Consider the following 16,211-nt stretch of genomic DNA (forward strand, 5'->3'; position numbering starts at 1 on the left):
CTTAACAGTATTTAGCTGGATTGCATACTGGCTTGTTTGTCCTTTCATGTAAGTTGCCTATAATCATTCGGAATCCGTATATTCATAGTCACTTTTAAATATCTAGCCTTGTATATGCCATAGCATCAAGCTGTAAAGTACATGTATATATGTATATGTAAAGTTATTAGAAGGTCATTCGGGAAATATATTGTGGTTGCTGTATCATTGCGATAGTCAACTGTATTGAATATAATTATATATATATATATTTGCTTATTAATTCATGTAAGTTGCTTATAATTATTCGGAATCCGTATATTCATAGTCGTTTATCTAGCTGTATATATGCCATAAGATCAAGCTGTAAAGTACATGTATATATGTATATGTAAATTTACATAATTTACATTAAGTTAGTAGAAGGTCATTCAGGAAATATATTGTGGTTGCTGTATCATTGCGATAGTCAACTGTATTGAGTATAATTATTTATATATTTGCTTATTATTTCATGTAAGTTGCTTATAATTATTAAGGATCCAAACATTCTTTTTGTAGGTTTTATGTTATCAAGTTTTTTGATTGTTTTATGTTTTGATATATATATATTCATGTTAAGCTGGGCGCTGTAAGCTATTTTTATTCGTACTCTCTCTCATCATCATAAATATAATTTGTCATCCGCTTTTGTTGTACGATCTCGTAGCTCATATCTTCTATTCACTCTATATAGTGGTCATTCTCTCACTTTCCAGAATCAGTGTTTTTCTCTATATCTGGTATCTCCTTTGCGTTAGTTCTGTACGATGTACGAGGGTGAAACATTTTCATGTACAAGTTTTAATCGCTTTACTGAAACTCAGCTTGGTTTTGCAAAGGGCTTGATACACGGTACTATGTTTGCTGTGACATCTGTTCGATACAAAGTATGAAACAGGCTCAGGTACTGACTTGAAAGGGCTCGGCTACAATTTTTGCCAATCTCAAGTCTGAATAGGTAGCATCTACCTCCTATTTTGAAAGATATGTCTGTTGCTTGTTGATTGTAATAGTCTACATGTTTTAGTTTGAGAAATTCTTATATTTCTTGCATTCAACAGCCATATAAAAAATATACGCACAAACCACGTGTAAGTTGGTGAAGTCAAGCTACTAGCAGTTTTACACAGAGTATGAATGACAGCCAAAGACACTGAAATATTTAAAAACATTTTTTCCTAGGTGTTATTGACCTCTGACAATCTTTCTTCAGTGTTTCTACCTTGACTTTCTAAAGTCTGAGTGTCTTCTCACTAAATTATTACACAGACTGTTACTTCTATCTCTACAGGATGGTGCTGCCTCGATGTAGAAACAGCGCTAATTTTTTAATTTTCCGATTCGTGAGAGTTTAATCTTCCCCCATCATGACACTCTCTCATACGGTTGAGCTCGGCGACAAGGAAATCATCAAGATAATAGAGGAGTACCTAGCAAATAAACAGGTTGATATTGCCCTCATATGTTTGGAGAGAGAGAGTCGGGAATCATTAATGGTATGTCCTGAATATGGTTCTGGTTGAAAGGGATACCTCGTTGTCATAAACCATGTCTAAAACTATTCATAGGCTTCTCTCTCCGTCAGACCTTCCACCAACAAGTTTGCTGAAAACTAAGTTAAAATTCAAGTAATAGTATTCTTTTCTGACCTTCGCGCTATTACAGTGTGGTAATTATATAATAATTGTATGATAATTACATAGTATTATATAATAATTGTATGATAATGACATAATATTATATAATAATTGTATGATAATCGCATAGTATTATATAATAATTATACGATAATTACATAATATTATATTATAATTGTACGATAATTACATTATTTTATAATAGTCGTATGATAATTGAGTAATATTATGTAATAATTGTATAATAATGTAACTATTATATAATAATTGTATGATAATTGAATAATATTATATAATAGTTGTATGATAATTACATAATATTATATAATATATAAATAATATTGTACAATAATTGTATGATAATTACACAATATTATATAATACTTGTATGATAATTACATAATATTGTATAATAATTGTATGCCGTATAATCTTAATGCGGTATGATCAAAGCCTTGTCTGGCTGTCTGAAGAGACAGGTAGATTATGAAAAAAGGATTTCACCAGATGGGATTTGAACTCACCACATTTAGCTCAGTAGACAGACACTCCAACATCTACACCATTTGACCGTTTTGGCTTATTACACAATAACTAGTACAGTTTTTGGTCTTGTGCACCGTGAGATAACGTAATCACTCATCACTATCGTTTTGTAGGGGAAGACGGGGCACAGTAAGCCAATTTTGGTTTGTTTCTCAAATAAAATATAAGTGACTGCTTGAATTGAGCTTAAACTCGGTCTATAAAAATTTAACATGTTGTTATTATTGTATTTGAATTGTAATGATTCACTTTGGATCAATCGCGAGATTTTATTGTTTTTGCAACATTTTACACCTGGCTCACTTTGCTCCACTACCGAGGCAAGGTGAGCCACCCAATGGGGCAAAGTGAGCCATAGCAATAAATATGTGATTTGATTGCACATAATATATATTTGATATCTTTTAACTGTTTTAAAACATTGAGTGTGACAATTGGCTAACTAAATTTGACTTATGACTAAGACAGAACATGGTGAACTAATTATACATAGTTTATAACATAAAATGTGGGAGCAAGTCGTATGAGCATTATCGTGAAATAATGTAGTAAAAAGTGTGTCGCCTACAGTCTCTATCAGCAGTGTTATTGAGAATAGTTTATCTTACAGTGTAAGCAGATAAATCTACTCTGAATGTAGTTCGATTTCTAACCCTCAGAGTCCCACCAGTGTTTACTGGCTGCCCAAAAAATATAACTATAGATTCAAAGTCAACATCATACACGTCTTCCTCCTCTGGATAAACAAAGCAGTTTCCAGCTTTTCTTATGAAACTGATGGTAACTGAGTTTTCATTACATTTCATGACTCTTCCTGCATAATAAACATTAAAGATTGACTTGCAACAAAATTCACATTACAGTTATTTGCTATCAAAACATTCACCATGTCTTACTCTGCTGTGTTGTAGTTGCAAAATAGGTGGAAATGGATTTACAAACTCTTAAAAGCTCAAAAACGAACAGTTAATCGCGGTCATTACGAGACCGCCATAAATTAGAATCTCTTTCCAAAACGGCTCAAATGGGACGTAGTTGTACCAGATGGCTTCTGTTTACACTTTCACGCAACCTCATTCGCCGAAATATTTTCACAAATATACTTCATGCATTCAATGAAACCATGTCTATTGTCCTCACATGTCTATTTCATCGTCATTGTAATGCCGTCACTTTCAGCACTGATAACTTATAACCTACCGTGAGAATTTATTTAATTTTTTAACCTTAGCTCGAAGGAGTACATATCATTGTCTGGTAAACATGACGAGCCTGTTGGTCACCTGTGATAATCAAAATATGTTGCAAAAATTATTCACGAAGTATGGGTCACATGATCAGATTACGACTAGATGATTAGTTCAAGTCGAAACAAAACTGTAAAGTAGCGATCATCTACATTTGATACGGTCTTTTGATACCAAATAACTGTAATGTGAATTTTGTTGCAAGTCAACCTTAGCCAATTCCGTACCAAACTAAAACATGATTATTGATGTTAATATTGTCCCTAGTAGGAGGTACATCTTTACTTTCATCTTTATCTGGACTTTCTTCATCAGAACACAATAATTATTGGGCTAACTCTTCTTCCTCTGATGAAGAATCTGTTTGCTCTTTTTTCTTAGTTTTTCTTTGTCTTGTTCTTAGTCACAGTTACTTTGGATGTTTTTAGCGTAGATCTAATCCAAGTAGACACATGTTGCTACATTTTAAACACCGGCTCACCTGCTTTCTTGTTTCTTGACCAGCTTGGTGGAATACTCAAGTCATTAGCCATGCTGTATTTGTAAGCTAGTTCACATACTTTTTCAGTAGATAAATCTTAAAATCTGTTGTCTAGATTTTTTAAATGGCTAGCCAACTCTTCTTACTTCTCATGCAACACCTGAGATCCACGAGATCTCTCATTCCTGCGCGAAGAGACGGTCACTTAGACGATGTTGTACAATAATGCAGTAACTTAAACAACTTTTTAGTTAAATGTAAGATTAGCTTGGTTAGATGCCAAGCTCATAGAACATGGTCACAAATAATTTAAATTATATCTATAAATTAAACAGGGTACATAGAACACTTGGGCATCTGCTTGTCCTGTCATGTGGAGAAAATACTTTTTCTGGAATATCCTTGATGTGCACCAAGCGATTAGCTAGCCTTGGATGAGAAAAGAAAATGTGGTGCATTCTTCTCTTGAGGTTGAAAGGTAGTTTTGTCAACCCAGTTTATCGTACATTACAGTGTGAGAAGGAAATTTATCACAAACTCTCTTGTACACCAGAGTACAGGGTTACGATGCATTAGAACGGAACTGCGTCAACGAAGTGCAGTACGCAATAATTTTGCAATACATTACAACTTTCTAATTCACAGTAGACATCCACTGCTACTGTGCTCCTGTTTCACATTGCCCATTGCTATATATTGGGCATTCACTTTTATGAAGCATTACCTGACAACCACCACTTCACGCACGCATGCTCTGAATGCACATTCTTCATAACATGAAACTGCTTGTGTACTGCAACTGCTGATTAGTATGAAGTTGATACTGTGGACCAGCTGACAATCCTGACTTTCCAAGCCTCTATACTGCATTGTGTACCATTTTTCACATACTGTGTTTAGCCAGTTCATGTAGGATACTCCTACTCTCACATCCTTTCATAATAGGAAGTCAGTCTGGCATTATCACAATTCTGATCGATGCAATTGAGGTTTTTGTGTTGTATTCTCTATAACATAATATGTTAAAAACGAAATAGATTTTTGCATTTCAACCATATAGCTAATTGTGATCAATTTGTTTGCCCACTCGTACTCAACTTTGACAGCATTCACATCTCGCCATCGTGCTGTGGTTGTGTCAAAGTCAACTCAATATTTGATTTTGTGATGAGTTTTCACAAAAATTGTGCTTAGGATGTATGTATGGTGTACTACTAACATTCCTACTACACCTTGCACTGCGAAATACACCTTAGCAACACTCTCATAACATCTAGCACTGCACATTGTGCGGAAGGCAACCCAGCCACTGTATCAATACCACTTATCCCACGACCAACCACGAGCGAAGCGATTGTTTGAGAGCTTTATGATAAATGCGTATGTGCACACAACTCACGAAAATTATTTATGAACAGCCGTCGCAAACCTTTGTACCGAAATCTCATCAACAATTTAACCATTTTTCAATGGAGTCGATTAAGTATAATAACGATACAAAACACGTATAAACCTTTTTAAATATATTGCCAAGTCTTTGAAATTTGTAGACAATATCCTAAAACTAACCCATCTGATCGGATTATACATAAATGGACAGATTAATTTAGCCTAAAATCGTCATTAAAACTTTGACAAGCTTTTTTTCATCAAAGTTAAGACCGGACAACGAAACGCCGACAAGGCCGCGCGATAGAGAGTAGAACTATTAAGTCGTGTGCATTTTACGAGAAAAACGTGCACATTTCACCAGTCTATGGCATTGTCCAATTGCTGAAGGTTTCTATAACTAACGTAGAAGTACTGAAAAGTAATAGTTTTTTTGCCGATTTCAAAGTAACTGACATTTTGGACACTTACAATGATTACTTTGGTATTCCAACTGATGTTCGAAGCAGTGAAAGTAAAGGAAATGACAATGATATTTCTCTAACGATTCTTATAAGATTATTACAATATTTAATTATAAAAATAATTATTCGATTTTATAAGATTTAATTATAAGAATAATCATTCGAATTTACAAGATCGAAGTGTATAGTGACCGATGTTGGGCAGTATGTTACTGTTATTATTTTTTCTAAATAATTTTGTTAAATAGATATTCTAAAAATCTAGATAAATATCACAACTTCTTGATATTGGTTGCTATGACGTTTTGAAATGTAAACAAAATCGTGCATTGGTTTTCTATTATTACTGTATTACTATATTAATAATATTGGTTATTCTAATAATATCAGTGCATTTTACTTCTAATATTGCATTTCTCCTATTGCAGAGGAGAGATATATATAATATTTTCCTTTTATTGTTGTTGTCTGTTGTACATAATAATGCCCAGTACATTACAGCTACCATTGCAGTTATCCTATTGCACTGCAGTGCCATTTGATTGCCAATATTGCATTTCTCAACCATCAGTACCCTTTCTTTTTTCCAATATCATTTTGGTCGTGGGCTGTATGACAGGGAATTTCTAATTATGAAATTCATGTTGAACTTTCATGCGCATACTAGTAGACGTACCACTAGTAAGTTGATTTGTGGGAAAGAAAAGTTGTAACAATACTTCAGTTTATTTAGTTTTCAAGAAATTATCAGAACAAGTTAACCTTTTATGTCCTATGTTTGACTATGTTAGTGTAAATCTTTCGCATAACTAAGGAGGTTGTTTTTATTGTTACTGATTTTTCATCGTCTAGGTGACCATCTCTTTGAACAGGAATGAGATGTCTCATTCACGATTCTTCTGTGTTTTCATGCTTTGAATGGGTTAGGAATTGCCCTACCATTTCATCAATTCGGAGTTGCACTATTTAGATCATTCCAAGATGAGCGATGTATTCCTCAAAATAAAACTTGTTAGAGTTTTTCTAACTTTTTTCATATCAGGGTCACTTTTCAATTCATGAGTAGCCAATCGCCAGATCAAAATAAGAAATTATTTCATCATCTTCATATGAGCAACCCATCATTCGCATGTAAATATTAATATGAAAGTAACAGGTCCAGATGAAATAGTATGGAGAAGCAGTAGAATGTTTTTGTAGCCGATACCCGCATAGCTGTGTGAAGTACGCTGAAATATTTTTTACCTCTACTGGGGAGAGTTTAGCTGAGTATTATCAAATCCGATCCATCAGCAGTCAGCATTTCTGTGATACTGAATAGTACTCCCACGGCAAATACCTTCACATAAATTTATCGAAGCGAAATGGTCTGGAATAGGTTTGGATTCGTCTGTTCTTGTGATTTGGAGTGGAAGCAACTCCAAATCTATTCAAATCATGGAAACGCTCTGATTCTCAGGTGCTTTGATTCTGCTCTCATATTAATTTGTGATATTTGTAGGTGTTTTCTCAAAAGATGGACTTTTTCTCCGGCAGCTGATTCTTGATGGTCGCTGGGATGACGTGCTTGAGTTCCTTCTGCCGCTCCATGGGGTGGAGGGCTTTGACAAAAACGCTGCCTTTACCTCATTTACAAGCATAAATTCCTGGAACTCCTTTGCATAAAGTTGGATCCTGGACCGTTACAGGTAAGTTGTCCTGACAGGCCATTACATGTGATAGTATCTGACAGGTCATTACATGTGAGAGTGTCTGACAGGCCATTACATGTGAGAGTATCTGACAGGCCATTACATGTGAGTGTGTCTGACAGGCCATTAAATGTGAGTGTGTCTGACAGGCCATTACATGTGAGAGTGTCTGACAGGCCATTACATGTGAGAGTATCTGACAGGCCATTACATGTGAGAGTGTCTGACAGGCCATTACATGTGAGAGTATCTGACAGGCCATTACATGTGAGTGTGTCTGACAGGCCATTACACGTGAGTGTCTCTGACAGGCCATTACATGTGAGAGTGTCTGACAGGCCATTACATGTGAGAGTGTCTGACAGGCCATTACATGTGAGTGTGTCTGACAGGCCATTACATGTGAGAGTGTCTGACAGGTCATTACATGTGAGAGTGTCTGACAGGCCATTACATGTGAGAGTATCTGACAGGCCATTACATGTGAGTGTGTCTGACAGGCCATTAAATGTGAGTGTGTCTGACAGGCCATTACATGTGAGAGTGTCTGACAGGCCATTACATGTGAGAGTATCTGACAGGCCATTACATGTGAGAGTGTCTGACAGGCCATTACATGTGAGAGTATCTGACAGGCCATTACATGTGAGTGTGTCTGACAGGCCATTACACGTGAGTGTGTCTGACAGGCCATTACATGTGAGAGTGTCTGACAGGCCATTACATGTGAGAGTGTCTGACAGGCCATTACATGTGAGTGTGTCTGACAGGCCATTACATGTGAGAGTGTCTGACAGGCCATTACACGTGGTTGTGTCTGACAGGCCATTACATGTGAGTGTGTCTGACAGGCCATTACATGTGAGTGTATCTGACAGGCCATTACATGTGAGTGTGTCTGACAGGCCATTACATGTGAGTGTGCCTGACAGGCCATTACATGTGAGTGTGCCTGACAGGCCATTACATGTGAGTGTATCTGACAGGCCATTACATGAGAGTGTGTCTGACAGGCCATTACATGTGAGAGTGTCTGACAGGCCATTTCACGTGGGAGTGTCTGACAGGCCATTACACGTGAGTTTGTCTGACAGGCCATTACATGTGAGTGTGTCTGACAGGCCATTACATGTGAGGGTGTCTGACAGGCCATTACATGTGGGAGTGTTTGACAGGCCAATACATGTGAGTTTGTCTGACACTCACATTACATGTGAGTGTGTTTGACAGGCCATTACATGTGAGAATACATATAATTATAGTTACAACTACACATGTCATGAAGTTGTCACTCATTGACTCACTGTTTTCTAAAAAACACTTTTAGTTCTGACGCTACTTTGTTTGGATGTTTAGTTTCTTCAGTTTTTGTATTTTCGATTAAACACAGTCTGTTTCTGACATCTGTGATTGGCTAATGTCTTCCTTGGCTGTCATTCCATCATCATCTCTGTGGTTGGCTAGCAATCATTATTTTTTCATTTTGTTCATACAGAACCATGACTCCACATTGGACGAGGTCGTCAGCTGCCTCACTGAGTTAGAGCATCTTTGTTCTGATAGTAAGGAGTATGACAACTTGTGCTTTCTATTGACTCTTCCCTCCATTTCCTCTGATCAGGCCTACAAGAATTGGAACCCTTCCAGCGCCCGTATCAACTGCTTTAATGAGGTCGGCTCTCCATGTTGTTTTATTGCATGGAGTTACTTAGTCAGTGGGGTTATTATCTACACTCCTTGCTTTGTACAGTTACATGCTCTCCATGTTCTTATTGCATGGGGTTACTTAGTCAGTGGGGTTATCATCTACACTCCTTGCTTTGTACAGTTACATGATCTCCATGTTCTTATTGCATGGGGTTACTTAGTCAGTAGGGTTATCATCTTCACTCCTTGCTTTGTACAGTTAGATGCTTTCCATGTTCTTATTGCATGGGGTTACTTAGTCAGTGGGGTTATCATCTACACTCCTTGCTTTGTACAGTTACATGCTCTCCATGTTCTTATTGCATGGGGTTACTTAGTCAATGGGGTTATCATCTACACTCCTTGCTTTGTACAATTACATGCTCTCCATGTTCTTATTGCATGGGGTTACTTAGTCAGTGGGGTTATCATCTACACTCCTTACTTTGTACAATTACATGCTCTCCATGGTCTTATTGCATGGGGTTACTTAGTCAGTGGGGTTATCATCTACACTCCTTGCTCTGTACAGTTACATGCTCTCCATGTTCTTATTGTATGGGGTTACTTAGTCAGTGGGGTTATCATCTACACTCCTTGCTTTGTACAGTTACATGCTCTCCATGTTCTTATTGCATGGGGTTACTTAGTCAGTAGGGTTATCATCTACACTCCTTGCTTTGTACAGTTACATGCTCTCCATGTTCTTATTGCATGGGGTTACTTAGTCAGTAGGGTTATCATCCACACTCCTTGCTTTGCACAATTACATGCTTTCCATGTTCTTATTGCATGGGGTTACTTAGTCAGTTGGGTTATCATTTACACTCCTTGCTTTGCACAATTACACTTCAGTACTAACATTTGTAACTATACAGTAATCCATCACTACTTCCTGGCTCACCATTCACGGATTCAGTACTTCACAGTAGAAAATTTTTGTTAAAATCGAGAGAAAATTAATTAAAAACCATTTAAAAAGTAAAATACATAAGACACATCAATCTCATGAATTATAAACATGTGACTTCCTTCTCACAACGAACCGAGTTAACACAAGTATGAATATTCAGGTCAGATGAAGTCCAAACTACGTTCATACTATGTAAGTGTATTCTGTGGTTTTAAATACTGGGACTGGGGTTGAAATATAAACTGTAGGTCAATCAATATAACTTCAAATTACTTATTATATAAGAAAGCAATACAATATGTTTAGAAAGCAGTGTAAGTGTTTAGGTGTTAAAATTTTGGCTCTTACATATACTTTAAAACATAAGCTTTTATTTAGCAAATTTTCACTTATCACTGGGACGCCGGTTCCCCTTGACAACCTTATATCAACAGTACTTGAATATTCCATGTACACAGTTAGTATAGATAGCATGAGTTCCATTAACTTTGGCTGTGCTAAATGATAGATACAACCTTAGGCCTTAGTGAAGTTTTGATCACACATAGCCTAATGATACAATTGAACAACATTTTTACCATGATGGTAAATTTATCAAAACCATTGCTTGGCGAGGAGGTTTTTAGCCCTACCAGCAATAACTACAACCTGTACAGTATATTACAAATCATGGATGTAGGGAATGTTTAAACACGATGTTTGAGAAGGTTTTATGTTCTTATTTTGCTGTCAATATTGTCTCTGTTCTTTCAGCTATACCCACTGGTCAGCAGGTTCATCGGGCTTGAAAAGGCAGCACCGAGCAATTCATCAGCTAAACACGACAGACTAGTTAACCTGCTTGCTAAAGGTCAGTTTTCAGACTAGTTAATCTGTTCACTATATGTCAGTTTTCAGACTAATTAACCTGCTCACTAAAAGTCAGTTTTCAGACTAGTTAACCTGCTCGCTAAAGGTCAGTTTTTAGACTAGTTAACCTGCTTGCTAAAGGTCAGTTTTCAGACTAGTTAACCTGCTCGCTAAAGGTCAGTTTTTAGACTAGTTAGCCTGCTCACTAAAGGTCAGTTTTCAGACTAGTTAACCTGCTCGCTAAAGGTCAGTTTTTAGACTAGTTAGCCTGCTCACTAAAGGTCAGTTGTCAGACTAGTTAACCTGCTCATTAAAGGTCAGTTTTCAGACTAGTTAACCAGCTCACTAAAGGTCAGTTTTCGGACTAGTTAACCTGCTCACTAAAGGTCAGTTTTCAGACTAGTTAACCTGCTAGCTATAGGTCAGTTTTCAGACTAGTTAATGGTATTAGTACCTTCCATTGCAATGAATTCTCCAACTGTGGACTATGTCATACCTATTGTACTCGTTGGTTCCGTTGCAAGGAAAGTTACAACTGTGGGTCATGTCATACCTATTCTACTCATAGTTTCCATTGCAATGAAAACTACCACTGTGGATTATGTCATACCTATTCTACTTGTAGCTTCCATTGCGATGAAAGCTACAACTGTGATGTGTGTTTGAATACCTGTGTGTGTGCGTGTGTGTATGCATGTGCGTCCACGTGTGTGTGTGTGCGCTTGTATGTGTATGCGTTTTGTTCGTGTGTTTGAACATGTATACATGCGTCTATGCAGGTCTGCGCATCTGTCCTCGTGCTATGTGTATGTGTCTTCGCAGTTGTTAGCATGATTTTGGATGTGTGTCTGTCCGTGTCTGCGTGACTGTCTTCAGAATTATCATCATTTTTCTTCAAACTTTGCTCCAAATATTGCAGGTTTGTCAAGGTTAATTTTGTTGAATCACAACAAGATCTTCAAAGTCTGTCAAGAAGTTACTAAAATCTTCAAGGACGGCTTTTTAACTCGAAATTTGAAGGTACAGTTGGAACTATCAAGCTGTCAATATTTGGGACCTCTCTCAAGCCGCTATTGTGAACTCTCAATAGAACATTGATTGGTAAACGAATCAAATCCGTTGCATTTACTTGTACATACATGTATCCGGTTACATAAGTGTGTTTGTATGTGCATGCATGTTGGTGGGAGTTTGGTGTGTGCAAGCGTGTTTGCGCATGACTGCTATGCGTGACCGTATGTGAGTCTGACTATGTGTGTGTGCAAGTGTGTGTTCGTTTAATCGCCCAAGTGTGTTTCTGTGTGTGTCTCTGCGTGTGAGTTTGTGTATTTCTGTGCACAGCCGTGTCTGTACATTTTTGTATGTTTGTGTATCTGAGTTTGGGTGTGCACGCGTGTGTGTGTGTGTCGCTGTTCGTGTCTGTATGTATGCCTTTGCACGTTTATGTCTGTGTCTGTTCTGAGCAAGTATATGAATGTATTTGTCCGTCTCTGTGTCTGCGTGACTATTATTAGAGTTACCATCAAAGCTCTGCAAACATTTTTCGAAATGCGGCAATTTCGCGAGATTTAATGTGGGGAACTTTATTCAATCACGCGAAGCTGTTTTAATCTGTCAAGAGGTTACCGTGCACTTTAAAAACAAGTTTTATACCCGCAAGTAAAAGATACATTTAACACTATTTAATGTGTGTTTGAATACCTGTGTGTGTGCGTGTGTGTATGCATGTGCGTCCACGCGTGTGTGTGTGTGCGCGCCTGTATGTGTATGAGTTTTGTTTGTATGTGTGAACATGCATGTGTGTGTCTATGCAAGTCTGCGCATCTGTTCTTGTGCTATGCATATGTGTCTTCGCAGTTGTTAGCATTCTTTTGGATGTGTGTCTGTCTGTGTCTGCGTGACTGTCATCAGAATTATCATTATTTTTTGTAAAACTTTGCTCCAAATGTTGCAGGTACGCCAAGGTGAATTTTGTTCATTAACAACAAGAATTTCAAAGTGTGTCAAGAGGTTACTATAATCTTCAAGGACGGCTTCTCACTCGAAAGTTGAAGGTACAGTTGGAACTATCAAACTGTTCCTATTTTGGACAGCTATCAAGCTGCCACAATGAACTCTCAAAAGAACATTTGGCGATTGATAATCAAATCAAATCCGTTGAATTTAATGGTACATACATGTATCTGGTTACATAAGCGCGTGTGTATGTGCATGCGTGTTGGTGAGAGTTTGGTGTGTGCAAGTGTGTTTGCGCAAGACTGCGTGTGTGTGACTGTATGTGTGTGCGGCTATGCGTGCGTGCAAGTGTGTCTGTTTGATCGCCTGAGTGTGTTTCTGTGTGGGTCATTGCATGTGAGTTTGTGTATTTCTGTGCACAGCTGTGTCTGTACATCTTTGTATGTTTGTGTATCTGAGTTTGGGTGTGTTTGCACGTGTGTGTGTGTGTCGCTGTCTGTGTCTGTGTGTATATCTTTGCGCGTTCATGTCTGTGTCTGTTCTGAATAAGTATATGAATGTATTTGTCCGTCTCTGTGTCTGCGTGGCCATTATTAGAATTACCATCAATGTTCTGCAAACATCTTTTCAAATGGCGCAATATCGTGAGGTTTAATGTGGGGAACTTTATTCTATCACGCCAAGCTGTTTTAATCTGTCAAGAAGTTACAGTGCATTTTATAAACAAGTTTTATACCTGAAAGTAAAACATACATTTAAAACCATTTAATGTGTGTTTGCATACACGTATGTGTGCGTGTGTGTGTGTGCATGTGTGTATACATGTGTGTATCCGTGTGTTTCTATGCGTGTGTGTGTGCGCCTGGATGTGTATGCGTTTTGTTTGTATGTGTGAACATGTATGTGTGTGTCTATGCGAGTCTGCGCACCTGTCCTCGTGCTATGTGTATGTGTCTTCGCAGTTGTTAGCATGATTTTGGATGTGTGTCTGTCCGTGTCTGCGTGACTGTCTTCGGAATTATCATCATTTTTCTTCAAACTTTGCTCCAAATATTGCAGGTTTGCCAAGGTTAATTTTGTTGAATCACAACAAGATCTTCAAAGTCTGTCAAGAGGTTACTAAAATCTTCAAGGACGGCTTTTTAACTCGAAATTTGAAGGTACAGTTGGAACTATCAAGCTGTCAATATTTGGGACCTCTCTCAAGCTGCTATTGTGAACTCTCAATAGAACATTGATTGGTAAACGAATCAAATCCGTTGCATTTACTTGTACATACATGTATCCGGTTACATAAGTGTGTTTGTATGTGCATGCATGTTGGTGGGAGTTTGGTGTGTGCAAGCGTGTTTGCGCATGACTGCTATGCGTGACCGTATGTGAGTCTGACTATGTGTGTGTGCAAGTGTGTGTTCGTTTAATCGCCCAAGTGTGTTTCTGTGTGTGTCTCTGCGTGTGAGTTTGTGTATTTCTGTGCACAGCCGTGTCTGTACATTTTTGTATGTTTGTGTATCTGAGTTTGGGTGTGCACGCGTGTGTGTGTGTGTGTGTCGCGGTCCGTGTCTGGATGTATGCCTTTGCACGTTTATGTCTGTGTCTGTTCTGAGCAAGTATATGAATGTATTTGTCCGTCTCTGTGTCTGCGTGACTATTATTAGAGTTACCATCAAAGCTCTGCAAACATTTTTCCAAATGCGGCAATTTCGCGAGATTTAATGTGGGGAACTTTATTCTATCACGCCAAGCTGTTTTAATCTGTCAAGAAGTTACAGTGCACTTTAAAAACAAGTTTTATACCCGCAAGTAAAAGATACATTTAACACTATTTAATGTGTGTTTGAATACCTGTGTGTGTGCGTGTGTGTATGCATGTGCGTCCACGTGTGTGTGTGTGTGTCGCTGTCTGTGTCTGTGTGTATGTCTTTGCGCGTTCATGTCTGTGTCTGTTCTGAGCAAGTATATGAATGTATTTGTCCGTCTCTGTGTCTGCGTGGCTATTATTAGAATTACCATCAATGTTCTGCAAACATCTTTTCAAATGGCGCAATATCGCGAGGTTTAATGTGGGGAACTTTATTCTATCACGCCAAGCTGTTTTAATCTGTCAAGAAGTTACAGTGCACTTTAAAAACAAGTTTTATACCCGCAAGTAAAAGATACATTTAACACTATTTAATGTGTGTTTGAATACCTGTGTGTGTGCGTGTGTGTATGCATGTGCGTCCACGTGTGTGTGTGTGTGTGTGCGCTTGTATGTGTATGCGTTTTGTTCGTGTGTTTGAACATGTATACATGCGTCTATGCAGGTCTGCGCATCTGTCCTCGTGCTATGTGTATGTGTCTTCGCAGTTGTTAGCATGATTTTGGATGTGTGTCTGTCCGTGTCTGCGTGACTGTCTTCGGAATTATCATCATTTTTCTTCAAACTTTGCTCCAAATATTGCAGGTTTGCCAAGGTTAATTTTGTTGAATCACAACAAGATCTTCAAAGTTTGTCAAGAGGTTACTAAAATCTTCAAGGACGGCTTTTTAACTCGAAATTTGAAGGTACAGTTGGAACTATCAAGCTGTCAATATTTGGGACCTCTCTCAAGCTGCTATTGTGAACTCTCAATAGAACATTGATTGGTAAACGAATCAAATCCGTTGCATTTACTTGTACATACATGTATCCTGTTACATAAGTGTGTTTGTTTGAGCATGCATGTTGGTGGGAGTTTGGTGTGTGCAAGCGTGTTTGCGCATGACTGTGTGTGCGTGACCGTATGTGAGTCTGACTATGTGTGTGTGCAAGTGTGTGTCTGTTTAATCGCCCAAGTGTGTTTCTGTGTGTGTCTCTGCGTGTGAGCTTGTGTATTTCTGTGCACAGCTGTGTCTGTACATCTTTGTATGTTTGTGTATCTGAGTTTGGGTGTGCACGCGTGTGTGTGTGTGTCGCTGTCCGTGTCTGTATGTATGCCTTTGCACGTTTATGTCTGTGTCTGTTTTGAGCAAGTATATGAATGTATTTGTCCGTCTCTGTGTCTGCGTGACTATTCTTAGAGTTACCATCAAAGCTCTGCAAACATTTTTCGAAATGCGGCAATTTCGCGAGATTTAATGTGGGGAACTTTATTCAATCAGGCGAAGCTGTTTTAATCTGTCAAGAGGTTACCGTGCACTTTAAAAACAAGTTTTATACCCGCAAGTAAAAGATACATTTAACACTATTTAATGTGTGTTTGAATACCTGTGTGTGTGCGTGTGTGTATGCATGTGCGTCCACGCGTGTGTGTGTGCGTGCGTGTGTGTGTGTGCGTGCGTGCGTGTGCGTGCGTGTGCGTGCGTGTGT

This window comes from Watersipora subatra, unplaced genomic scaffold, assembly GCF_963576615.1.
Source record: "Watersipora subatra unplaced genomic scaffold, tzWatSuba1.1 SCAFFOLD_27, whole genome shotgun sequence".
In the NCBI taxonomy this organism is placed as follows: domain Eukaryota; kingdom Metazoa; phylum Bryozoa; class Gymnolaemata; order Cheilostomatida; family Watersiporidae; genus Watersipora; species Watersipora subatra.